Source organism: Rattus norvegicus, chromosome 13 (assembly GCF_021556685.1).
Source record: "Rattus norvegicus strain SHRSP/BbbUtx chromosome 13, alternate assembly SHRSP_T2T, whole genome shotgun sequence".
Taxonomy (NCBI): Eukaryota; Metazoa; Chordata; class Mammalia; order Rodentia; family Muridae; genus Rattus; species Rattus norvegicus.
In genome coordinates this window covers 27,926,376-27,954,138 of record NC_141546.1, presented here as the reverse complement: position 1 = coordinate 27,954,138, position 27,763 = coordinate 27,926,376, and the positions used below count along the sequence as shown (strand labels likewise).

General features: G+C 39.9%; 1 pseudogene; it reads right to left on the bottom strand.

Annotated features, from left to right (window-relative positions):
- Window positions 1–26,564, bottom strand: part of Upf3b-ps1 (UPF3B, regulator of nonsense mediated mRNA decay, pseudogene 1) — a 30,977-nt pseudogene extending 4,413 nt beyond the window's left edge.
- Window positions 26,565–27,763: the final 1,199 nt, after the last annotated feature.

Sequence of the window (27,763 nt, the reverse complement as noted above, 5' to 3'; positions counted from 1 at the left end):
TTGCCCTACCTTGTGATCCAGCCCATATACATATAGCCACCAAACCCATACAATATTGCTGTTGCTAATAAGTGCATGCTGACCAGAGCCTGAAAAAGCTGTCTCCTGAAAGGTTCTACCAGAGCATGACAAATACAGAGGTGGATGCTTGCAGCCAAATATTGTACTGAGAAAAGGGTCCCCAATCAATATTAGGGAATTGTTTGAAGGAATTGAAGGGGTTTGCAGCTCCATAATAACAACAATACCAACCAACCGGAGCTGCCAAGGACTAAACCACTACCCCAAGAGTACATGGACCTATGGCTCCAGATGCATATGTAGCAGAGGATGGCCTTATTCAGCACCAATAGAAGAACACCTTGGTCCTGCCAAGGCTGGAGCCCCCATTGTAGGAGAACTTCAGGGTGTGGAGGACAGAAGGAGTTGGTGGGTTTCTGGGGGAACACCCTCATAGAAGAAGGAGGAGGGGTCATGGGATAAGGATTTTATGGACAGGAAACTGTGAAAGGGGATAACATTTGAAATGTAAATTAAATGTATCCAATAAAAATATTTTGGAATCAGCAACAATGAGTGAAGGAAGTACATGTGTGCATGGGCAGCATGATACCCTGTTGTATAGCAAGGATTTTCTTTTCAACTTTGGGCTGAGGTAGTAGTGAGTTTTTGTTAGTGATTTGATTTAATGGATTCCCAAATTACACAGGAATTTGCCTGCCTGTAGGTTCCTGACTCGAATTGGTTTTAATTGGGAAATACACTTATCAGCAGTCAATGCCTTGACAGGGAGCAAAAGGTGGGACTTTTACAATTTTCAGGCAAAAAATGCAGTAGAGAGGAGAAGGGTTTCTGCCATGAGAGTAACACAGGATGGACTATAGGTACAAAGGAAGAGAGAACTCATGGATGGCCTACCAGAAGGAAATAGGACAACAAAGATAAAATATATATTTAGAAAGAATTAACTCCAAACTTTTGGAAAGGAATGTGTTAGCTGAGGAGATTTGAAAGTGCCCAGCCATTGAACTAGTTAAGGTATATTAAAGAATAAACCCTCATGTGTATGTCTGTTATTTGTGAATCTAGAGCCTTGGGTCCTGTGGCAAGAAGCGCTCAAACAAGGCCAAGCCTATTAATAGTGCAACTTCCCATGGGCCAAGATTATTCAAACCACCATAGGTGGGGAGGGATGACTGAGGATTTGGTCTGTTAAATGTTAGAGAATGGGGAAAGTCTATGGACAGATGGCATACATGTTTTCTGGTAGACATGCCTGTAATTGGACAGAAGGCATCTTCCCAAAGGAACCATGAGATTTACAGTCATCTTCTAATTAATAACATATTTACTTCATAAGTACACTAGGTGACTGCATTGGTTGTGAAATTCTTGCTCATTTCTACTGTATATGAAATCCTTTGTGCTTACTCTGATTCCCTTTAATTCTTTCTCAATATTACATTGTACTTACAGTGAATCTTAACTCACTATTCAGTGTTAGTTACAGTGAATATCTACTGTTGTTGACTTGTTAGAAATATGACACAAAGGTGAAAGGGAAAGAATTGTTCTGGTTGGTATTTCTGGAGGATTGAATGAAGACAGCCTGATAGCTTCCTAGGGAGTGGGACTGTTAGGTTGTGTATTCTTATTAGAGGAAGTGTATCATTGGAGTCAGGTTTTGAGGTTTCAGATGTTCAAGACAAGTGTCACTCTCTCTTCCTGTTGCCTTTAAATCAGTCTATAGATGTCTCAAATACTTTTCCACCATGTTTGCTTTCATAACACCCTCTTCCTGAATATGACAATGAATGTTTACTTCTAAACTGTATTCCAGCTATCAATTAAATGTTTTTCTTCATAAGAGTTGTCATAGTCATATTGTCTTTTCACAGCAATAGAACTCTTAACTAAGAGAGTATTGAAATCTCATTAATAATAATGATCACTTATAGTTCTCTAAGTAAAAGTTACTAATAAGGAAGGTAACTTAATATTCCTCCCCTACTTAAAAATGTCCTTTGCTTTAATCAATTGATAAAATTGATATAAATCCTAATTAAATCATGAACCTTTATGGATCTAATATGTTCTATTAAATTCTTTGTTCTATCACAAACATATCTGTATATTATAATCTCCAGAGTGCTATATGATTATGGATATTTAAATGATGTAATGAGTAAGGCAAGAGTTTGGAAGGTAGTAACTCAGAGGAATAGAAACTGATAGAAATACAGTTGTGAATTTCTCTACATTAGAAACATAATTAGATTTGAAAATATCAAAACTTACATGAAAACATAAGGGGTTGATTGTTTTCTCTGCGGTCTTTCAGAATCATATCAAAGTATTTGCAACAAATAAATTCAAAGCCTATAGTAGTTACTGAAATCTACAGTTCAGGGAGAAGGAATCTGTTAAGAGCCTTACTGAGGAAAATGACAGTGTCCACAGAGCACAAGGAAACTGACCTTCTAACAATTTCTTGAAAAACAATACCAAAAGATCACATAAATTTCACCTAGAAGCTGAAATAAAACTGGAGTGTATTATGAGGGCAACGAAATAAAGTACAAAGAAGAAATATGGACTATGAAATGAACATTTGGTGTATTGAAACTTTTACAAACTATATAGAATGAGAAGCTTGAGAAATAAACCTAACAATGATTACAGATATTGAAGGTGAATACTATAAAATACATAAAATAAAAATATCATTTGAAAACATTTTGTTAGTTAAGATTTCCTTAATAATTAAATAAATAAATAAATAAATAAATAATTTTTCAGTAATTTCAATGATAAATCCTAAAACCATAGAAATTGCCAGACTTAAAGAAGAAATTAAAGCTATTTTCAATATTTGAAAATGTGACAATAATTAAGAAATGCTAAGAATGTAGCGCATACCAATCACTTTCAAGGAAATTAAAAGAAGATAGAAAAATCTAAGTTAACACATAAGTGCTCCCAGATTGAAACTTTAGCTTTGCATTAACTCTTTTTAAGATGATAGTGAGCAACTTTGCATTATAACCAAAGCAAGTTGTATATGTATCCTGAGGCAATGATTTTCCTCTCTTTTTAAAGCATTGTTAATATGTTCATCAGTTTTGAAAGCATGATGGATTGGCTACTTTAACATTGTGAATAGAAATCTCTTTCATAAATCTCGGACTTTTTTCTATGGTGTTAGGGTATTCTCTCATAATGGCAGAACTAAGAGCATGCTTAGCAATTGTTTCCCTTTTAAAGAAGATGTTTTGATTAAGGCTTCATCCCGTATTCAATAAGGTCTTCCCATCTCATTGAATTTTTGATGTGCAAGTAAGGGTCCTATGTCAGTTATGCATATATCTTACCTCAGGTTGGCATATACCTAAAGCTTCTTTCAGATTAAAAACATCATAGTAAATCAACTGAGAATTTTATTATGCTCAAATATGTTTCATCTTGTTTACTGTCTAATTTTTCTTCCTTACATTTAGAACCTCTTTTTTCAGAAGCAATATCTAACATTCATGGCTAGGTAAGTCTTTGTCAGAGAAGGAGTATCTTGAACAATCTTTCTAACAACAGTTCACCAAGAGTGTCCTTGCAGCTTAAACTAAAACAGAACTTTCTAAAAGGATCAACTCATGCTGACAACAATGTGGACTTTCTGTCTCTTGCAGTTAAGTTCAGTATTAATAACATTTTTTAATAGATCTGCAGAGTCTTCATAAAAGATCATGACCAGTGGTAAGGCTGAAAACATACCTTCAGGAACAAATATATTAATGTGTAATATGACAAGATTTTCAGTATTTGAGGAGACATAATTCCATGGCTGTTCTCAAAGAATAAAACCAGTTATTTAATGTTAAGTAATCAGACAGTCTTAGAGTTTTTATTGCTGAAAAAAGACACCATGACTATTATGGCACCACTTTATATAGGAAAACATTTAATTGGTGCTTGCTTATAGTTTTGTGTGTGTGTGTGTGTGTGTGTGTGTGTGTGTGTGTGTGTGTGTGTAGATAGAAAAATTGGTAGATGGTAGATATACAGACAGATAGACAGATATTCACATGTATTACACTATTCTGGCATTTCTAATATCTTGAGTTCTCCAAGACAATCCAGGCTTCACTCGGAATGGAGTTTCTGAGTCTCCCTGCAGGGATTTCCCTGTCATATTCCTGGCCTTAGCATCTTTTCTTAGTTGTAGAGTGAGAATCCATAATCCTTATTTTGTATCCTTCACTTTAAAACCAGAAACATGTGACTGAAGTTGCCAAGTTCTTCTTGCTGAGGTTGGAACTTGACTCTCTTGTCCAAATACATTTTTTATCAAGTGTCTGCTTTCAATGGTTACCTTCATGTCTAAACTTGATTTTCCTGGAACTTGTTCTGTAGAACAACCTGGCCTCCAACTCAGAAATGTCACTGCTTCTGTCTTCTAAGTGCTAGTATTATAGCTATATGCCACCTCAACAGCTCCTAAAGTTTTAAAAATTCCTTTTCATTTTCCTTTATTTTTTTCCACAAGTTTAAACATTAGCTGGGCAGGTCTTGCTCTGAGATCACCACTCTCTTTGTTTTGTTTAACAGTAGAATTTTCTAATCTGTTTACATTTCCTCATGGTCCTGTGTCCTAAATCTGTACCCTGTTTTTTGGTTTTTTTTTTTTTCTCAGCTTGCTCTCTTTAATTTTAGAGTTGCTGAGGAGGAGCCACTATTAACCAAATCATACAGTCAACCTTAGACTGTGATGAAATTTCCTCTGCCAAATGTGTTAATCCATAACTCTTCAGCTGACACTCAGACTATTTTTTTTTAACAAAAAGTAGTCCTCTTCCTTCTGCTCTTCTTCTTCTTCACAAAAATATCACAAGGATGGTTACAAGAAACATACTAATATTCCTGTCCTCAGAAATCTCCTAGAACTGGCTCCCACAGTTCAGGTCACACTCAGTACCACTGTTTTTTCTGTTCCTTATTGTATGGCTCATATAATCAGTTTAAATCATTCAACAGTTTTCCTAATTTAAAGTTCTAAAATCCACAATACTCCAAACAAATGCAAAGTCAGACTTATCACAGTGGTACTCTAATCTCTGGTACCACCTTCTGTCTTAGAATTTTTATTGCTGTAAACGCACAGGACTGTGGCCTACTATTCAGAGGCTTAGTTCACTATACTCTTGGTGAGAAGCCTGGGTGTACATTACCAGACATGGTACTTGAGACGCAACTGAAACTTCTATATGTAGTTCAGCAGGCTATAGGAAAGACACATCATTGCTTGAACACTTGATACATCAATGGCACACTCCCTCTTAATGAACCATACCTACTTCAACAAGGTAATACCTCCAAATACTATTATTCTCTTTGATTATTTCAGGTCTATTTTCACTCAAAGCATCAGAGAGACACTCATGATACTACTGAGTAGATATTAGTGAAAAAAAAATGGCTCTGTTTTTGTGAGATCTTTGATGGCAGTTGTTCCTGGAAAACAATTGTTAACCACCACTACAACAACAGCAACCAATACTTTTTTAAAAAATTGTATTACCTCATGATGATTGAGGGCATCAGCAAAATGGAGACTGATGCTGAAATTGAATCTTTTAAAGCTTGATAACAAATACAAATTGAAGGTAATATTGGAATAGTACAAATATCTTCATGCAAAAGACCAACCAATATTAACTTGGAACCATACCCTAGAGAAAGAAGTACAAAAAGTTTTTAGTGAACATAATAACCCATTTCATACTTACATTGAGGCTTGTGGAGAATACTAATAACAGCTTTAGTAAAAGAAATGTGTGGTGGAAATAATATAGGAAATTATGACTTTACCTTTAAAATGCAATGATACAAGTGTATATACATCCACTGAAATTTTTGGTTAAAAACTTTGAAAAATTCCAAGTGATCCTGAAGTCTTGTTAGAATTCTCAAACAGGTTATTAGGAAGCTGCTACTCTCTGCTTTCAGATATCATCTCTTAGTAAACTTACATATAATCATGCTACCTTATGAAATATTTAGAAATCAGCTATAATTGCATTGCATAGATCATATAAATCACATATTATATAAATTTATATAATGAATAATACATTTAAGAAGCACTTCAGTGTCAATGAGAATAGATAATAATATTCATTATTGATTTAAGAAGAGTTATTTTTTTTAATTAACTTGAGTATTTCTTATATACATTTCGAGTGTCATTCCCTTTCCCGGTATCTGGGCAAACATCCCCCTCCCCCCCCTTCCCTATGGGTGTTCCCCTCCCAACCCTCCCCTCATTGCCGCCCTCCCCCCACCAGTCTAGTTCACGGGGGGTTCAGTCTAAGCAGGACCCAGGGCTTCCCCTTCCACTGGTGCTCTTACTAGGATATTCATTGATACGTATGAGGTCAGAGTCCAGGGTCAGTCCATGTATAGTCTTTAGTTAGTGGCTTAGTCCCTGGAAGCTCTGGTTGCTTGACATTGTTGTACATATGGGGTCTCGAGCCCCTTCAAGCTCTTCCAGTTCTTTCTCTGATTTCTTCAACGGGGGTTCTATTCTCAGTTCAGTGGTTTGCTGCTGGTATTCACCTCTGTGTTTGCTGTATTCTGGCTGTGTCTCTCAGGAGCGATCTACATCCGGCTCCTGTAGGTCTGCACTTCTTTGCTTCATCCATCTTGTCTAATTGGGTGGCTGTATATGTATGGGCCACATGTGGTGCAGGCTCTGAATGGGAGTTCCTTCAGTCTCTGTTTTAATCTTTGCCTCTCTAATCCCTGCCAAGGGTATTCTTGTTCCCCTTAGAGAGAAGGAGTGAAGCATTCACATTTTGATCATCCGTCTTGAGTTTCATTTGTTCTAGGCATCTAGGGTAAACAAGCATTTGGGCTAATAGCCACTTATCAATGACTGCATACCATGTATGTCTTTCTGTGATAGGGTTAGCTCACTCAGGATGATGTTTTCCAGTTCCAACCATTTGCCTACGAATTTCATAAAGTCGTTGTTTTTGATAGCTAAGTAATATTCCATTGTGTAGATGTACCACATTTTCTGTATCCATTCCTCTGTTGAAGGGGATTTGGGTTCTTTCCAGCTTCTGGCTATTATAAATAAGGCTGCAATGAACATAGTGGAGCACGTGTCTTTTTTATACATTGGGGCATCTTTTGGGTATATGCCCAAGAGAGGTATAGCTGGATCTTCAGGCAGTTCAATGTCCAATTTTCTGAGGATCCTCCAGACTGATTTCCAGAATGGTTGTACCAGTCAGCAATCCCACCAACAAGGGAGGAGTGTTCCTCTTTCTCCACATCCTCACCAGCATCTGTTGTCCCCTGAGTTTTTGAACTTAGCCATTCTCACTGGTGTGAGGTGAAATCTCAGGGTTGTTTTGATTTGCATTTCCCTTATGAATAAAGATGTTGAACATTTCTTTAGGTGTTTCTCAGCCATTCGGCATTCCTCAGCTGTGAATTCTTTGTTTATATCTGAACCCCATTTTTTAATAGGGTTATTTGTTTCCCTGCGGTCTAACTTCTTGAGTTCTTTGTATATTTTGGATATAAGGCCTCTATCTGTTGTAGGATTGGTAAAGATCTTTTCCCAATCTGTTGGTTGCCGTTTTGTCCTAACCACAGTGTCCTTTGCCTTACAGAAGCTTTGCAGTTTTATGAGATCCCATTTGTCGATTCTTGATCTTAGAGCGTAAGCCATTGGTGTTTTGTTCAGGAAATTTTTTCCAGTGCCCATGTGTTCAAGATGCTTCCCTAGTTTTTCTTCTATTAGTTTCAGTGTGTCTGCTTTGATGTGGATGTCCTTGATCCACTTGGACTTAAGCTTTGTACAGGGTGATAAGCATGGATCGATCTGCATTCTTCTACATGTTGACCTCCAGTTGAACCAGCACCATTTGCTGAAAATGCTATCTTTTTTCCATTGGATGGTTTTGGCTCCTTTGTCAAAAATCAAGTGACCATAGGTGTGTGGGTTCATTTCTGGGTCTTCAATTCTATTCCATTGGTCTATCTGTCTGTCTCTGTACCAATACATTGCAGTTTTTATCACTATTGCTCTGTAATACTGCTTGAGTTCAGGGATAGTGATTCCCCCTGAAGTCCTTTTATTGTTGAGGATACCTTTAGCTATCCTGGTTTTTTTTTATTCCAGATGAATTTGCAAATTGTTCTGTCTAACTCTTTGAAGAATTGGATTGGTATTTTGATGGGGATTGCATTGAATCTGTAGATCGCTTTTGGTAAAATGGCCATTTTTACTATATTGATCCTGCCAATCCATGAGCATGGGGGATCTTTCCATCTTCTGAGGTCTTCTTCAATTTCCTTCTTCAGTGTCTTGAAGTTCTTATTTTACAGATCTTTTACTTGCTTTGTTAAAGTCACACCGAGATACTTTATATTATTTGGGTCTATTATGAAGGGTGTCGTTTCCCTAATTTCTTTCTCGGCTTGTTTCTCTTTTGTATAGAGGAAGGCAACTGATTTATTTGAGTTAATTTTATACCCAGCCACTTTGCTGAAGTTGTTTATCAGCTTTAGTAGTTCTCTGGTGGAACTTTTGGGATCACTTAAATATACTATCATATCATCTGCAAACAGTGATATTTTGACCTCTTCTTTTCCGATCTGTATCCACTTGACCTCCTTTTGTTGTCTGACTGCTCTGGCTAGAACTTCAAGAACTATATTGAATAGGTAGGGAGAGAGTGGGCAGCCTTGTCTAGTCCCTGATTTTAGTGGGATTGCTTCAAGTTTCTCTCCATTTAGTTTAATGTTAGCACTGGTTTGCTGTATATGGCTTTAATATGTTCAGGTATGGGCCTTGAATTCCTATTCTTTCCAGGACTTTTATCATGAAGGGGTGTTGAATTTTGTCAAATGCTTTCTCAGCGTCTTATGAAATGATCATGTGGTTTTGTTCTTTCAGTTTGGTTATATAATGGATCACGTTGATGGTTTTCCGTATATTAAACCATCCCTGCATGCCTGGGATGAAGCCTACTTGGTCATGGTGGATGATTGTTTTGATTTGCTCTTGGATTCGGTTTGCCAGAATTTTGTTGAGTATTTTTGCGTCGATATTCATAAGGGAAATTGGTCTGAAGTTCTCTTTCTTTGTTGTGTCTTTGTGTGGTTTAGGTATAAGAGTAATTGTGGCTTCGTAGAAGGTATTCGGTAGTGATCCATCTGTTTCAATTTTGTGGAATAGTTTGGATAATATTGGTATGAGGTCTTCTATGAAGGTTTGATAGAATTCTGCACTAAACCCGTCTGGACCTGGGCTCTTTTTGGTTGGGAGACCTTTAATGACTGCTTCTATTTCCTTAGGAGTTATGGGGTTGTTTAACTGGTTTATCTGTTCCTGATTTAACTTCGGTACCTGGTATCTGTCTAGGAAATTGTCCATTTCCTGAAGATTTTCAAGTTTTGTTGAATATAGGTTTTTATAGTAAGATGTGATGATTTTTTGAATTTCCTCTGAATCTGTTGTTTTGTCTCCCTTTTCATTTCTGATTTTGTTAATTTGGACACACTCTCTGTGTCCTCTCGTTAGTCTGGCTAAGGGTTTATCTATCTTGTTGATTTTCTCAATGAACCAACTTTTGGTTCTGTTGATTCTTTCTATGGTCCTTTTTGTTTCTACTTGGTTGATTTCTGCTCTGAGTTTGATTATTTCCTGCCTTCTACTCCTCCTGGGTGTATTTGCTTCTTTTTGTTCTAGAGCTTTTAGGTGTGCTGTCAAGCTGCTGACATATGCTCTTTCCTGTTTCTTTCTGCAGGCACTCAGCGCTATGAGTTTTCCTCTTAGCACAGCTTTCATTGTGTCCCAGAAGTTTGGGTATGTTGTACCTTCATTTTCATTAAATTCTAAAACGTTTTTAATTTCTTTCTTTATTTCTTCCTTGACCAGGTTATCATTGAGTAGAGCATTGTTCAATTTCCAAGTATATGTGGGCATTCTTCCTTGATTGTTATTGAAGACCAGTTTTAGGCCGTGGTGGTCCGATAGCACGCATGGGATTATTTCTATCTTTCTGTACCTATTGAGGCCCGTTTTTTGACCAATTATATGGTCAATTTTGGAGAAAGTACCATGAGGAGCTGAGAAGAAGATATATCCTTTCGCTTTAGGATAGAATGTTCTATAAATATCCGTTAAGTCCATTTGGCTCATGACTTCTCTTAGTCTGTCTACATCTCTGTTTAATTTCTGTTTCCATTATCTGTCCATTGATGAGAGTGGGGTGTTGAAATCTCCCACTATTATTGTGTGAGGTGCAATGTGTGTTTTGAGCTTTAGTAAGGTTTCTTTTACAAATGTAGGTGCCCTTGTATTTGGGGCATAGATATTTAGGATTGAGAGTTCATCTTGGTGGATTTTTCCTTTGATGAATATGAAGTGTCCTTCCTTAACTTTTTTGATGACTTTTAGTTGAAAATTGATTTTATTTGATATTAGAATGGCTACTCCAGCTTGCTTCTTCTGAACATTTGCTTGGAAAATTGTTTTCCAGCCTTTCACTCTGAGGTGGTGTCTGTCTTTGTCTCTGAGGTGTGTTTCCTGTAGGCAGCAGAATGCAGGGTCCTCGTTGCATAACCAGTTTGTTAATCTATGTCTTTTTATTGGGGAGTTGAGGCCATTGATGTTGAGAGATATTAAGGAATAGTGATTATTGCTTCCCGTTATATTCATATTTGGATGTGAGGTTATGTTTATGTGCTTTCATTCTCTTTGTTTTGTTGCCAAGACGATTAGTTTCTTGCTTCTTCTAGGGTATAGCTTGCCTCCTTATGTTGGCCTTTACCATTTATTATCCTTTGTAGTGCTGGATTTGTAGAAAGAGATTGTGTATATTTGGTTTTGTCATGGAGTATCTTGTTTTCTCCATCTATGTTAATTGAGAGTTTTGCAGGATACAGTAACCTGGGCTGGCATTTGTGTTCTCTTAGGGTCTGTATGACATAGGTCCAGGATCTTCTGGCCTTCATAGTTTCTGGCGAGAAGTCTGGTGTGATTCTGATAGGTCTGCCTTTATATGTTATTTGACCTTTTTCCCTTCCTGCTTTTAATATTCTTTGTTTATTTTGTGCGTTTGGTGTTTTGACTATTATGTGACGTGAGGTGTTTCTTTTCTGGTCCAATCCATTTGGGGTTCTGTAGGCTTCTTGTATGCCTATGGGTATCTCTTTTTTTAGATTAGGGAAGTTTTCTTCTATGATTTTGTTGAAGATAGTTACTGGTTCTTTGAGCTGGGAGTCTTCACTCTCTTCTATACCTATTATCCTTAGGTTTGATCTTCTCATTGAATCCTGGATTTCCTGTATGTTTTGGACCAGTAGCTTTTTCTGCTTTACATTATCTTTGACAGTTGAGTCAATGGTTTCTATGGAATCTTCTGCTCCTGAGATTCTCTCTTCCATCTCTTGTATTCTGTTGGTGAGGCTTGTATCTACAGCTCATTGTCTCTTCTTTTGGTTTTCTATATCCAGGGTTGTTTCCATGTGTTCTTTCTTGATTGCTTCTATTTCCATTTTTAATTCCTTCAACTGTTTGATTGTGTTTTCCTGGAATTCTTTCAGGGATTTTTGCGATTCTTTCAGGGATTTTTGCGATTCCTCTCTGTAGGCTTCTACTTGTTTATTAATGTTTTCCTGTGTTTCCCTAAGGGAGTTCTTCATGTCTTTCTTGAAGTCTTCCAGCATCATGATCAAATATGATTTGGAAACTAGATCTTGCTTTTCTGGTGTGTTTGGATATTCCATGTTTGTTTTGGTGGGAGAATTGGGCTCCTATGATGCCATGTAGTCTTGGTTTCTGTTGCTTGGGTTCCTGTGCTTGCCTCTCGCCATCAGATTATCTCTAGTGTTACTTTGTTCTGCTATTTCTGACAGTGGCTAGACTGTCCTATAAGCCTGTGTGTCAGGAGTGCTTTAGACCTCTTTTCCTCTCTTTCAGTCAGTTCTGGGGACAGAGTGTTTTGTTTTCGGGCGTGTAGTTTTTCCTCTCTATAGGTCTTCAGCTGTTCCTGTGGGCCTGTGTCTTGAGTTCACCAGGCAGCTTTCTTGCAGCAGAAAAGTTGGTCTTACCTCTGGTCCCGAGGCTCAAGTTCGCTCGTGGGGTGCTGCCCATGGGCTCTCTGCAGCGGCAGCAACCAGGAAGATATGCGCCGCCCCTTCCGGGAGCTTCAGTGCACCAGGGTTCCTGATGGCCTTTGGTGTTTTCCTCTGGCGTCTGAGATGTGTATGCAGAGTGCAGTCTCTTCTGGTTTCCCAGGCTTGTCTGCCTCTCTGAGGGTTTAGCTCTCCCTCCCACGGGATTTGGGTGCAGAGAACTGTTTATCAGGTCTGTTTCCTTCAGGTTCTGGCGGTGTCTCAGGCAGGGGTCCTGCCGCTCCTGGGCCCTCCTCCACGGGAGCCCAGAGGCCTTAAACTGTTTCCTCTTGGGCCAGGGATGTGGCAGGGGTGGGCAGTGTTGGTGGTCTCTTCTGCTCTGCAGCCTTAGGAGTGCCCACCTGACCAGTGGGTGAGGTCTCTTTCCCACGGGGTCTGGGAGCAGAGAGCTGCTGCGGGCCGGGATCCGCGGGTGTGGGACTTCTGGTAAACACAGGACGTGCCCGGTCCTAGAGGAATTCTGCCTCTGTGTCCCGATTTCACCAGGCAGCTTTCTTGCAGCATACAAGTTGGTCTTACCTGTGGTCCCGAGGCTCAAGTTCGCTCATGGGGTGCTGCCCACGGGCTCTCTGCAGCGGCAGCAACCAGGAAAGAAGTGTTATTTTACATTTACATTTATTTTCTTAATTATAATCCAGAGTGGGTCAAAGCTCCTGGCCATTCTATATTTTATTGGTTCATATGTAACAGTGATAATGTCATTTACTTTAGACTGAACAAACATTATACTGTAAATATATGAGAAATCCCTTTAAACATTTACAATACAAGCACTTCAAAATAAACCATATTCATGGTACTGCTTCATCAGTGAGCTTCGAAGAGTAGAACATACTGATTCTTCAGTTCTGATTCTTTCTCATAAACAATCTACAAGGACAAAGAGAAGTAAGACAAATTACCTCATCTAACAAGAAAATTCTTGATAGAAAAAGTTACATATTAGATATATGATAGTTTGGAAATTAATACTACAAGGTGTTAAATGAAGAAAGAGCTTTAAAATTAGAATATATGAATGGATGCAATTGAATCAGCACTATATGAGATATGGCAAGCAGCTATACCATTAGCCAACGATTAAAACTTATTCCAGGATATATTTGTTTATGCTACCCTAATACTCTCATAATTGTGTACACCCTTGTGCAGAAGATATGTACAAAATAATTACTCAAAACAATTAATCTTTGCTTATCCATCACCATTTTGTCCTGTATTACACAAGAGAATGTCTTTTTTTTTGTTGTTGTTGTCATACCTCTGGCTTGCTATCATCATTCCTGGTTCCTCTTGTTTTCTGCATTTGTGTGTATGTGTTTGTGTGTGTGAGTGTACATGTAAAATACTGTTTTGCTCTGGATAGTGATGGAAGTGTTCAAAGATGTATTATTACCAAGATGTACATTTCACCTCTATAGGAAAGGAGCAGCCACAATAAAATAAAACCTAAAAGTTTATTGATGTACAATAAAGAAATAGGCTATCATTCAAAAATTAAATGTTCTAGAGCAATGCAAATGAATTATTAAAAATAGGTTTAATTGTTAAAACATGTGTCAAGTGAATAAAGCTGAATGAAGCAAAAATGATAAATATACCAATAAAATTTAATCAATGATCTAGATAAGTTTTTCTTCTCTTTAATCAGTAACGAACTTCTATATTTTAAGCTTGTGTTGAGTAGCGTCTCTCTTGAAAACTATATTTTTAGTTTTTGGACATTTTAATTATATTATATGCATATGTATACCTCTGCATGTATTTTTTATACCATGCATTCACAGAAGCCAGAAAACTGTATTGTAATCCTGAGAAATGGAGTTATAGGAGGACATGATGCACATAATTTGGGTACTGCATCTGTATCCAGGTCCTCGTCAAGAGTTTGCTGTATCCACTTAGCCTTTTTTTCTATTTTCATCTATCTATCTATTTCTATTTATTCTTCTGTCATTCTATACATCTTTCCTCCACCCAATGTCCCCTCTGCATTTTCCCACATACCCACTGCTTCTCCAATTCTCTTTAGAAAACATCAAACCTTTCAAGAATATCAACCAAACTCTGCATGACAAGGTGCAAGACACTAGACATGTACCACCATATCAATGCAGGATTGGACAAAGTAGCCCAATAAGAAGTAAATGTCCCATGAGCAAGAAAAATCGTCAGAAGCAACCCCATTAACATTGATAAATGTCCAATAAAAACACAAAGCTAAAGACCACAGTACGTATGAGAGGATCAGGTGTAGAATCATGCTGTATTCACAATTACCTTTTAGTCTCTGTGAGTTCTTATGAACCCTACTTAGTTGATTCTGGGAGTAGTATTCACCTGATATCTTCAACCCCTCTGGCTCCTCAAAATTTTACTTGTTGTCTTCTGTGGAATTCCCAAAGCTTCACCTCAGCTGCTAGATGAAACCTTTTGACATTTATGATAGGCACAAATTTAAAGATCTAGGAGGCTAGAAGAATATCGTTAGAAATCAATCCAGGTTTTTTTTTTATTTAAATTTTGCCAGTCATATCAGGTTCTATTTTATGTCTCTGAGCCATCCAGCTTCCAGATTCTGGCCTTCTATGCATTCTTGAGCATGAGTTTCCTCTCCTTTTGAGGGCCTCATCTTAGACCAATCATCAATTGGCCACTGACACAATATCTGACTTTTAAAGAATTTTATTTTTTTAATTTATTGTTTGATATTTACAGGTTTAAATATAATGGGTTTGGAAAAATGCATTTGTCTTCTCTAATCCCTTCCAACTATTGACATTTTCACCTCGAATTTTAGAGACTATTTTAAACTCACTGACTTTATTTTAGGGCTACCAGTACATTCACAATTATTTGGCCATTTATTGAAAATAAGCAGACTATCACGTGTCAGCTTCAAAGAACACTGATTCTCTATTCTCCAGAAGTCATGTATACGCAATAACTTTTTAGCGTAGTGTAGAAGTTGCTGTATCCCTCTCCCATTAATTATATAAATTTGAAGGTCTTAATCTTACACATATCTCTTGCAAACAATTAAAGTCACTTTATATTAGTAACATTTCTCTCATGTCTGAAAATACTGGCTTATACCAGTTCTCTTCAACCTCTGACCCTTACATTCTTTGAACCCTCTCTTTCAGTAAGATTCCATGTATATTATGATTGAAAGTAACTGAATGTCAATGAGTGTCACAGACTTAGTTGATCTAGCTTTCTCCTTAATTGAGACTGAATCACAGGTTCTATGAGAGCTATTCTTGGTATTGCTATAATTAAAAGCCCATCTATAGAATGAGATTAAATGTGTACTAGGAATAAACTTACAGCTTCCAAATGAACAGTTATGCATTGTTGTCAAATTAGTTGTTAAGAAAAGCAACTTTTTAACTTCTGGTTTCAAGAAATGTCAGAAAAGGTGTTTATTCCTCTTTTTTAATGATTACCACAACATGACATTTCTAGAAAGAGAAAACAAGATAGTACAGGTTTTTAGACCTTTAACTGGATTTGGTTTCTTTGTGTGTTTGTTTGGTTTTGTTTTTTGTTATTTAATAATAACTTAGCCACTGTTGAAGGATGGGTCATACATCCATCTCAAAAAATTTAATCCAGAATGGTTTCTGTCTAAAGAAAATACAGGGACTGAGTGAAGCAGAGACTGAAGGAAAGGCCCTGAAGAGACTGCCTCACCTAGGGATCCATACCATGTGCAGACACTAAACCCAGACACTGTGACTGATGCCAAGTAGGGCTTGCTGGCAGAAGCCTGGTATAGTGATCAGCAGAGAGTCTCTGCCAGAGCCTGGCCAATACAGATACAGGTGCTCAGAGTCAACCATGGAAATTAGCCTGGGGATTCTGAGAAAAAGAGTTAGAGGAAGGACTGAAGGAGCTGAAGAGGATTGCATTCCCATAGGAAGAACAACATCAACTAAACTGGACTCCCCAGAGCCCCAAGAGACTAAACCACCAACCAAATAATACACATGGAGGGACCCCCTGACTCTAGTCACAGATGTAATAGAGGACTGCCTTATCTGGCATCAATGGTAGGGGAGGCCCTTTGTTCTATGGAGGCTTGACGCCTTAGCATAGGGGTATGCTAGGGTGATGAGGTAGGAATAAGTAGGTGATAAAGGGAGGAGCCTCACAGAAGAAGGACAGGGGGATGAGATAGGGTTTTTGCAGAGGGGAAACCTGGAGGGGGACAACATTTGAAATATAAACAAATAAAATAACCTAAAAAAAGAAAATCAAATTAATATACATGGGCATTTGAAATTCCTTTATTGATATTTTTTTGTTTAGATCTGTACCTCATTTTTAATTTGGATTATTTCGTTTGTTCATGTCTCATTTCTTGAACAGATCATTTATATATATATATATATATATATATATATATATATATATATATATATATCCTATGTAGACTTTGTGAAAAAATTTTCCCATTATATAGGCTGCAATTTATTCCTATTGGCAGTGTTTTTTGTCTTACAGAAGTTTACAATTTCATGAGGTTCCATTTATTAAATATCAATTTTAGTGACAATAATAGATGTTTGTTCAGGAAGATATCTCCTGTGCCAAGGCATATAAGGCTATCCCTTAGTTTCTCTCTGTCTTTTTTAATATAAGTTTTATGTCTTTTTATAAAGATTTATTTATTTATTGTATATGAGTACACTGTACCTGTCTCAGACACATCAGAAGAGGACATCAGATCTCATTACAGATGATTGTGAGTTACCATGTGGTTTCTGGGACTTGCCTCAGGACTTCTAGAAGAGCAGGCAGTGCTTTTAACTGCTGAGCCATCTCTCCAGCCCCCCAGTTTCTTTTATCACGTTCAATGTTTATGTTGAGATATTTGATCCAATTGTACTTGGTGTTTTGTGAAGTACAACATATATGAATTTCTTTGCATTTTTCCTCATACAGACATCCAGTTGAAACAGCAAAACAAGTCTGAGATTACATCTGACACCTGTAAAAATTGCTGGAATTAAAAACACAATGAGAACTCACTTTGTTAAGGATTGTTGGGGGGAGGGTGGTAATAGGGGGAGGATCGGGAGGGGAACACCCATAGAGAAGTGGAGGGGGAGGGGTTAGGGGGATGTTGGCTCAGAAACTGGGAAGGGGAAAAACAATCGAAATGTAAATAAGAAATACTCAAGTTAATAAAGATGAAAAAAAAAAAAAAAAGGATGAAGAGTAATACTGCTCCATTGCTGGTGGATGTGCAAACTTGAATAACCACTTTGGAATGTAAATTGCAGTATCTCAGAAAGTATAAAATCATTCTACTATAAGGACACTTACTCTACAATATTCAAAGGAGCTTTATTCAATATAGCCAAAATTTGAAAACAACATAAATTTGCCTCAACTGAAAACATGTGTAACAAAATGTGGTCCATTTACACAATTGAGTATTACTCAGCTGTTATAAGCAAAAGCACCATGAAATTTGTAGGCAAATGGATAAAACTAGAAGAAAGTATTCTGAGTGATGTAACCCAGACCCAGAGAGACTAGCATGGCACCAACTCACTTACAAGTGGATATTAGGTGTAAAATAAAGAAAAACCATGGGGGTTGGGGATTTAGCTCAGTGGTAGAGCGCTTGCCTAGCAAGCACAAGGCCCTGGGTTCCGTCCCCAGCTCTGAAAAAAAAGAAAAAAAAAAGAATAACCATGACCACAGACACAGACTAAGAGAAGCTAAGTAACAATAAGGGTTTAAGGCAGGAGGTGGGTGATTCATAGAAAGGAAAATAAAAATTATGAGTGAACTGGGATAGAATATGTATGGAAACAGTAAGCATCAGGTGTAGGAAGGATGGAAGTAAAGAATACTGGTAGAGACAAGTGTGATTTGTGGGCATATCATTGATGAGCTAGAAGCATACTACAGTACAATCTCCCAGGTATCTATGAGAGTGATCTTATCTAAGACTCCAGTAATAAGGGATATGCAACTTAAATCAGTTGTCTACTACAACCATGCAAAATTCTCAGTGGATGGGTGGGAACAATAATTTAGCCACAAAATCTTTGTCCTAAAATTTATCTTGCCTATAAGTTGTTTTAAAGTAAATGTGGCATAGAAATTGGTGGTCAAAGAATAATTGGTCCAGCTTGAGACTCATGTAAGAGAGAGGCTACTTCTGACATTACCAGGAAAGCCAAGACCCTGTGGCTGTATTGCATAGAGATATAGGATAGAAACAAACTGGGCAATTAAATAATTCTTAATTATAGCCATAGATTGGTGGCTAGACCAATTCCATCAGAAAAACCTTGATCCAGCATCTGATAGAAATAGAGGCAGAGACACTCAGCCAAACATTAGGCAGTGCTTGAGCAGTCCTATGAAAGAAGGTCATAAAGGATTATAGCAGGCAGCAGGGTCAAAAAACACCAGAAAAAAAAAATACAGAAACAAGTAATGTGGGTCCATACCAGCTCACAGAGACTCAGCCACCAACCAGAGAGCATGTAAAGGTCTGACCTGGACGCACTGAACATCTGTAACCACTGTGTAGCTTAGAATTGCTGAGAGATTCTTGTCTGTGTCTCTTTGGCTGCTTCGGGGACCCTTTTCTTCCTACTTGTTGGTCTCTTCCAGCCTTAATATATGAGGAGGACCCTATTATTACAGACACGTGATATGTATATTTGTTAGATATCTGAAGGCCACAGCCCTTTTCTCAAAAAAAAAAAAAATTAAAGGATTGCTTAGGGTGGGATTGAGAAGGGAGAAGACCGGGAAAACTTTTGTGAGGATGTAATATGGGAGAGAAGAATAAAATGAATATGTAAAAAAATTGAACTACCTGAGGACCCAACTATACTTCTCTTGGGCATATACCCAAAAGATTCCCCAACATATAACAAATATCATCTTGAGTGAGGTAACCCAATCACAGAAAAACACACATGGTATGCACTCATTGATAAGTGGCTATTAGCCCAAATGTTTGAATTTCCCTAGATGCACAGAACACATGAAACTCAAGAGAGATGACCAAAATGCAAATGCTTCACTCCTTCTTTAAAACGGGAACAAGATTACCCTTTGCAGGGAATAGGGAGGCAAAGTTTAAAACAGAGGCAGAAGGAACACCCATTCAGAGCCAGTCCCACATGTGGCCCATACTTATACAGCCACCAAATTAGATAAGATGAATGAAGCAAAGAAGTACAGGCCAACAGGAGCCAGATGTAGATCTCTCCTGAGAGACACAGCCAGAATACAGCAAATACATAGGTGAATGCCAGCAGCAATCCACTGAACTAAGAACGGGACCCCTGTTGAAGGAATCAGAGAAAGGACTGGAAGAGCTCGAAGGGGCTCGAGACCCCATATGAACAATAATGCCAACCAACCGGACCTTCCAGGGACTAAGCCACTACCCAAACATATACATGGACTGACCATGGGCTCCAACCTCATAGGTAGTAATGAATAGCCTAGTAAGAGAAACAGTGGAAGGGAAAGCCCTTGGTCCTGACAAGGCTGAACCCCCAGTGAATGTGATTGTTGGGTGGAGGGCGGTAATGGGGGGAGGATGGGGAGGGGAATATCAATATAGAAGGGGAGGTGGAGGGGCTAGGGGAATATTGGCCCGGAAACAAGGAAAGGGAATAACAATCAAAATGTAAATAAGAAGTACTCAAGTTAATAAAGATAAAAAAAAAAGATTACTACATAGGGTGATAGTTCTTTTCAATGTATTGAACGTACCTTAAAGATCTAACTCCTCATATCAGAATTCCTACAGACAATTTCTCTTCCATAAGCTATTATAATAGGAAAATCTGTCATTTACCCCAGCAACCAAGACTATGAAAGGTACTAAAGACTTATAAAGCCCTTTGTGGGGAGCGGGTGTGGGGGCAGTCCGAAGATGGCGCCGGGGACTGCAGCTAAATCTCATGACTAGCACCTGATTTCCTCACATACCCGAAACTAGCCACGCGTCCATTGTGAAAGCTGTGCAGGTGCACCATGATGCAAGATCAGGTCATGTGACGTGGACGTATGAACTGAGATTAAGAAGACTGGACTGACAAGGCAGAGTTGAGGGAGGATATAAGGGAGGGTGCTCGGGGGCTGGGAGAAAAAAAAAGAGAAGAAGAAAAAAAAAGATTCCTCTTTACAAGCTGTAAGGTTCCTGAATAAACTACTTTGAGAAGAACGCTGTGTCATCTCTCTTTTCTGCGGGTCCGAGACAGAAGCGATGAGTGGTGGCCTGTACGGGGACCCTCCTCCTTCATTCAGAACTCATCTCAGTCAGGGTAGCTAGCTGGTATGTTCCTAGGTAAGTGGGACGAGAATAGCTCTCGGATTGAGACTATAAGGTTCTCAGTTTTGGGACAAGTCACATGAAGCACAATGGGGAACTCAACATCAGCTCAGACAGTTCACCAAGTCCTCAAAGATTTGTTAAAAGCGAAAGGAATCGGGCTAAAGAAAGAAACAGTAGAGAATTTTTTAAAAGTAGTGGACCAGGTTGCTCCGTGGTTTCCAGTGACAGGACATCTTACAATGCCCAGTTGGGAGAAATTAGGGAAAGATTTGAGGTTTGCTGAGGAGCACGGGGTTTTAGCAAAAGGAGTGCTGCCAGTGTGGAAATTAGTGAAAATTTGAATAGAAGATGAGGAAAGGTGTGGCGCGGAGCTCCAAAAGGGAAATGACACACTAAATCAGGTTAGGGAGGAACGTTCTCAAAAATCAGAGACCGAAGGAAATTCTATCGAGGGGGAAATGTTGGAAGACAATCTGGAAAGCATTGCCGACAGCTTAGAGAAAGTGAAACTAAAGGGAGAACCATTGGCTCTGGGGCCCCCTCATCTGCCTCTGTATGCTCAAGCAGGGCAGAGGGACGTAGTTTACACCCAGAAACCTGGAGAGCACTGCGAGCCCAATGCTTCCCTGTATTTCAGGATGGGCAGGGCAATTGCACACATGAGCTGCTAGACTTGAAGATCATCCAAAGGCTGGCTGAGGGAGTATACGGGGTTAGCGCCGTTTATGTAGTGGCACAACTAGAATCCTTACACCGGTTTTGCATGACTCCTAGCGATTGACAAAATCTGGCTCGAGCCTGGCTGACATCAGGCCAGTACTTGGACTGGAAGGCATATTATATTGAGTTTGCCACTGAGCAGGCAGTGCTCAACGCTTGTAATGGGCAGCCTGCTTGGGATCAAGATATGTTGTTAGGACAAGGGAGATTTATAGTAGCACACATCAAGTATCCCCTTCAAGTGTATGAACAAATCAATACCCTAGGGACCAGGGCATGGAAATCCCTTCGAAATAGAGGAGAGGTGAGTGGGAATTTGACTAAGGTCCTCCAAGGGTTCACAGAGACTTTTGCAGATTTTGTGGCAAGGATAATGGAAGCTGGAGGCTGTGTCTTTGGAGATCCTGAATCTGCCATGCCCCTGTTGAAACAGCTTATCTTTGAGCAATGTACTAAAGAGTGTAGGCAAGCTATTACTCCTTATAAGTATAAAGGATTGGAGGTGTGGATGAAGCTCTGCAGGGACTTAGGGGGGCCTTTGACTAATGCAGGACTGGCTGCTGCTATCATGCAGATGTCCCAAGGAAGGAACAGCCAAAAGAATAACTGCTTTAAATGTGGGCAGCCTGGTCACATGAAGTGCCAATGCCCACAGCTGAGTGGGTTCGAAAAGCAGTGACCTCAGCTGCCTAGGATGCCTGGACTGTGCCCAAAATGCAGAAAGGGTAATCACTGGGCCAATGAGTGCCATTCAGTAAAGGACATTCACGGGCAGCCACTTAACCCTGGTGCCCAGCCAAAAAACTTGAGGAGGGGCCCCCAACCCCAGGGCCTGCAAACATATGGGGTGGTATCAGAGGGATGGCCCAATCTGAATCCTCCGCTGCAGTGGGGCTGCCTCAGAGAGCAACAAAAGGAAGCATAGGACTCGACCTCAGTTCCACCACCAGACTCGTATTGACCCCTCTAATGGGAACTCAGGTGGTGGATACAGATTTTAAAGGCCCCGGGGGTTGGGGATTTAGCTCAGTGGTAGAGCGCTTGCCTAGCAAGCGAAAGGCCCTGGGTTTGGTCCCCAGCTCCGAAAAAAAAAAAAAAGAAAAGAAAAAAAAATAAAGAAAAAAAAAATAAAGGCCCCTTACCTGCTGACACCGTAGGTTTGATTTTAGGAAGGAGTTCTGTTACTATGCAAGGACTAATAGTTCATCTGGGAGTGATTGATCCAGATTTTACCGGACAAGTTAAGATAATGGTGTCATCCCCTCAAGGCATTGTTGCAATCTTTCCTGGGGATAGGATAGCTCAATTGCTCCTTTTACCTAGCTATCACTCTATGTTTTCTGCTAAAGATTTTGAACAGGGAAGCAAGGGTTTTGGCTCCACTGGGGTCTCTAACATTTTTTGCTCCTTGGACCTTGAGACCCGGCCGCTATTACAGCTCTCTATTGAAGGAAAGTCCATATCTGGTCTCCTCGATACAGGTGGTGACCATAGCATCATCAGCATCAAGGATTGGCCCACTGGATGGCCAAGACAACAGTCAGAGCAAACTTTATGAGGATTAGGATATGCTCAAATGCCGGAAATGAACTCTCGTTCCCTGCATTGGAAGGATAAGGAGGGATATTCTGTCCAGTTTCAGCCATATGTATGGGCTGTCCCAGTGTCTTTGTGGAGCTGGGGTTTAAAGAGGGAGATGGGCTTTATTTTAGCTAATGAAGGAAGCTATAGCTCCATGGCCCAGAGTATCATGAGAAAGATGGGCTATGTCCCTGGTAGAGGGCTAAGCCACTCATTACAGGGAAGGGCCTCCCCGGTGACAGCCCACAAAAAGACTGATCGTGGTGGACTGGGTTTTTCCTAGGCGCCACTGTGGAAGCACTACCGATTGTATGGAAAACTGAGAATTTGGTGTGGGTTCCTCAGTGGCCACTACCCTCAGAAAAATTGAAAGCTACCCTGGAACTGGTGAAGGAACAGCTGTACTTGGGCCATTTACAACCCTCTTAGTCTCCCTGGAATACCCCTATACTTGTTATAAAGAAAAAAAATCAGGAAAATGGAGACTTTTACATGATTTGAGAGAAATAAATAGACCAATGGTTCTATTGGGACCAGTACAGAGAGGTCTTCCATTGCCTTCTGCCTTACCCAGAAATTGGCCTTTAATAGTTTAAGATATTAAAGATTGTTTTTTCTCGATTCCTTTACATCAGGATGATATGGTTAGGTTTGCCTTCACTATCCCTTCTCAAAATCATGATGAGCCTGATAAAAGATTTGAATGGACGGTTCTGTCACAGGCTATGGCAAATAGTCCTACTATGTGTCAATTATATGTTGACAGGGCCTTAAAAGGGGTTAGACAGAGATTTCCTAAGGTGAAATGTTATCATTACATGGATGACATCCTTCTTGCAGCTCCCAGAGAGGAGTTGCTTGATGAAGAATATAGCTTCGTGGTAACACAGCTACAGGAAAGGAACGTAGCTGTGGCCCCAGAAAAGGTACAAAAGGACTTAGTAGTAAACTATTTAGGGACAAAAATGACTGCAGATTCAATGACACCACAAAAGATCCACATTCGTACTGATAAGTTATGTACCTTAAATGATTTTCAGAAATTTTTGGGAGACATTGAGTGGGTTCGACCTTATTTGTCTTTAACCAATAAACAATTGCAGCCACTATATGACCTTTTGCCAGGTGATACTGACTTGAATTCTCCCAGATATCTTACTGACGCTGCCAGAGAGGCTTTGGATTTAGTAGGGCAGGGTATTCAAGTTGCTTCCTTGAAATGCCGAGATGAGTCAAAGCCTATTGTGCTGTGTATCTTGCCAAGAGAAGCACAGCCAATGGGGGTCTTATGGCAGGGAGCTCCCTTGCTCTGGATACATCCAAAGATATCCCCAGGCAAAACACTTGTTGATTATCCCACCTCATTGGCTCAGTTAGCCTCGCTTGGCATTCAGCAATGTATACAGTACTTTGGCATCCCGCCAAAGGATTTGATAGTTCCCTATAATGTAAAGTAGCTGGAAGTTTTGTCAGCCTCAATAGATGATTGGGCTATATGAGGTGCAGTTTTCAGGGCAACTTTGATAATCGCTTTCCCAAAGATCCAATCCTACAACTGCTTATAGCTCATCATGTGATTTTTTTCCTCATATTACTTCAAAAATCCTTTATCAGATGCTCTGCTTATCTTTACAGATGGCTCCAAGACAGGACAGGGAGCATATTTGGTGGCAGGGTCCTCACCTGTTACCATAAAATTTCCCCCTACATCACCCCAAGTTATTGAGTTACAAATTGTGATTAAGGTGTTTGAATTATTTCCAGGTCTTTTTAATTTGCTTTCTCATAGCCAATATGTTGTTAATATGTTACTTTGTTTGGAAGTGGTGGGCAAAGTTAATTTAAAATCTATCACTGGAAATTTAGTTGTTACCTTACGTGATTTAATTTTAAAGAGTTCCTCACCCTTTTTTGTAAAAGAAATTCGTGCTCATACCGGATAGCCTGGACCCCTGGTTGAGGGGAATGATATTGTAGATAAAGCCTCTAGGGCATGCATGACCTTCTTCATTGCTTCACCTGTTACATTGGCCCAAGATTTTCATTCACATTTTCATGTTAACTCCAAGACCTTGTCCTCCCGATTTAAAATGTCTCATGCAGAGGCGAGAGATATTGTAAAAATGTGCCAAAAATGTGCCCCGTTATTGCCTCAGATAGGGGTTGGGGTCAATCCATGTGGGTGGTGCCCTCTACACCTATGGCAAATGGATGTTACCCACTTTCCAGAATTTGGAAAATGAAAATATCTTCATGTTTCCATCGATACAGCTTCTGGAGTTGTTTTTGCTCTCTACATATAGGAGAGAAGGCATGTCACGTGATTGCACATTGCTTTGAAGCTTGGGGTGCCTGGGGGCAACCTAAAGAATTGAAAACTGATAATGGGCCGGACTATACTTCTGCTTCTTTTGTGTCCTTTTGTAAAATGATGGGTGTTTGATTGACTCATGGATTTCCCTACAACCCTCAGTGGCAGGGCATTATTGAATGAGCCCATCACACCCTAAAGGAATACTTAAACAAAAGGGGGAATTGCCTCTGCTGGCTCCACCCCTAGGTAAAGATTAGCCATTGCCCTTTTTACCTTGAATTTTTTGAATGAAGACAAACATGAGCAGGTCTCGGTCGAGCATCAGGGCAACCCTGATGCTTCTTAAGGCATGGTCATGTGGAAGGACGTCCTAATTTGTACTTGGCAGGGCCCTGATCCAGTGTTGTCTTGGGCAAGAGGGTCTGTTTGTGTGTTTCCTCAGGATCATTGGAAGTTGCTGTGGGTTCCAGAGAGGCTGGCCAGAGCGGTCCAAGATGAACGGAAGGAGGGTACTATGGATGTTCCTAATGTTGCCGAAGCTTCCCGAAGTGATGGCTGAAGACCTATGCTGGGGGCTTTTATCCGTGTTTCCCAAGTCCCTGTTGCTGACTCATTCGGCGCAAGTGTTTTTCCGAATTTTTTCCTCTAATGCTTCGCTAAAGCTACCCTTCCTACCCTGGCATGGATATGTAATGCCTATAAATGATTTGATGCGACTTTAGTTAGAAGGATTGCTATGCTTTCAGATGATCTCTAATATTTCTCAGAATAGTGATTGTCGGCACCAGAACCGACCTGGTACCGAGAATCGGGTGAAAGCCTACGGGATGAAAGAAGCACACACACACAGGTTATTCGTGTCTAGCCAGGAGAGGAGGAGAGAGAGACTCCTGTAGCTTTATTCACCACTTATATACCCAAGTTCCCCAGGTAGAAAATATCTGGGAAGCACAGTGGGAAACCCTGGCTCATGACTTCGGTAACAAAAGAACGACTACAAAAGACCTGAATTAATTAGGGAGAAATGACCATCACCCAGGTGTGGTCCTGGTGTGTCAGTTCCACATGCATCAGCCGGGCTCAGCAGGGGTCATGCAGTGGATACACCAGGTGTTTACTACCTGGTCTTTTATTCCTGTGCCGTAAATACATGGAAGAGGCTCTCGTGGAGTATGTGTGGCCAAGAGTCACGTAGCCACTTTGAGCTATCCAGGCCCAAATCAAATATGGCTCACTACAAGTGATTGCATTCAATTGTATAATCAGTCAGCAGCACGGTTTGATATGCCAATTAATATTACTACCAGAGCTAATGCCACATGGATTCAAGGAGTGTGGCCTGCCATGATTTCCAAAGGCAATGCTAGCATACCTTCTCAACCTAGATGGGCTCCCTTTTGCAATGGTACCCATGATTACCTTCCACCTTGGACTGGGTGTGAGGCAAGAAAGGCGGCTTGGGCTGTAAAGAATTATTTTACCTTTTCTCCTTATATTAGGACAGGCCATAATAGCTCATTTTTAGGATTTAATTGGACTTATCGAAATCCAGCTCAGTCAGTAGCTAGTAATACTTTTGATGTGTGGTTTTTGTGTGGGGTGAATGGCAGTTGCACAGATCTTTCCGCTCTGAGTATGCTGATGGGAGGGGGTTGGGGTAATGCAAGATTTCATTGGAATGGGTCTATAGGGTTTGAGACCTCTGTATCTCAATGTGCTAGAGAGCTAAATGTTACATTTAAGGCTACACCTGTGTGTATGTGGCCTCCTTTTGTGTTTAGTATTTATAAAGGTAGTTATGATGATAAGATTTTAAATTGTTATAATGGTAATTTTTATTATAGCATGTGTTGGAATGCATCTGCATATTCTTTGGCTGTTGTGACTAGGATGCCTCACTTTGTACCCTGGCCTGTTCAATCTCCATCTGCTATGACTTTGTTGAGGCCAAAAAGGGATTTTGGCGTTACTGCAGCCATTGTTACTGCTACAGCAGTTTCTGCTGCCGCAGCCATTGCTGCAGCCATATCCCTTATGCAGTACAGACTGGGGCAGCTGTAAATAATTTATCCGCAGGTGTTCCAGAAGCTTTGGATGTTCAAGGTAATATTAATACTTGAAAGAAGGAATTTTGCTGCTGTATCAAAGGGTCGATTTGCTACAGGAAGAAGTGGATATTATGATGGAGTTAATGCATTTGGGTTTTGAGTGGAAATATTCAGGACTGTGTGTCACCGCCATACCATTTGTGAATGTCAGTGTCGTGCTGCTCAGTTATCCTGTAATATATCTCAGTATCTTACAGGAAACTGGTCCCAACATTTTGATGGACTAGTTCAGGAATTGAGACAATCCATCCTCCATATCATCTCCACCCGAGTGGAAGTGCCCTTAGCTGGAAGACTGGCCGATTGGATCACCACCACTGCTTCACCGCTGAAAGAATGGGCTGGACTTGCTGGACTTGCCCTATGCCTGATTCTTATTAGCGTCCTGGCCTTTTGGTGCATGTGCCGTATACAGTTTCATCAGCACAGAACTCAAGCCTTAATGATACAAGCTTTTGCAGCAGTGGAGACAGGACAGTCTCCTCAAGTGAGGCTTGGCATGCT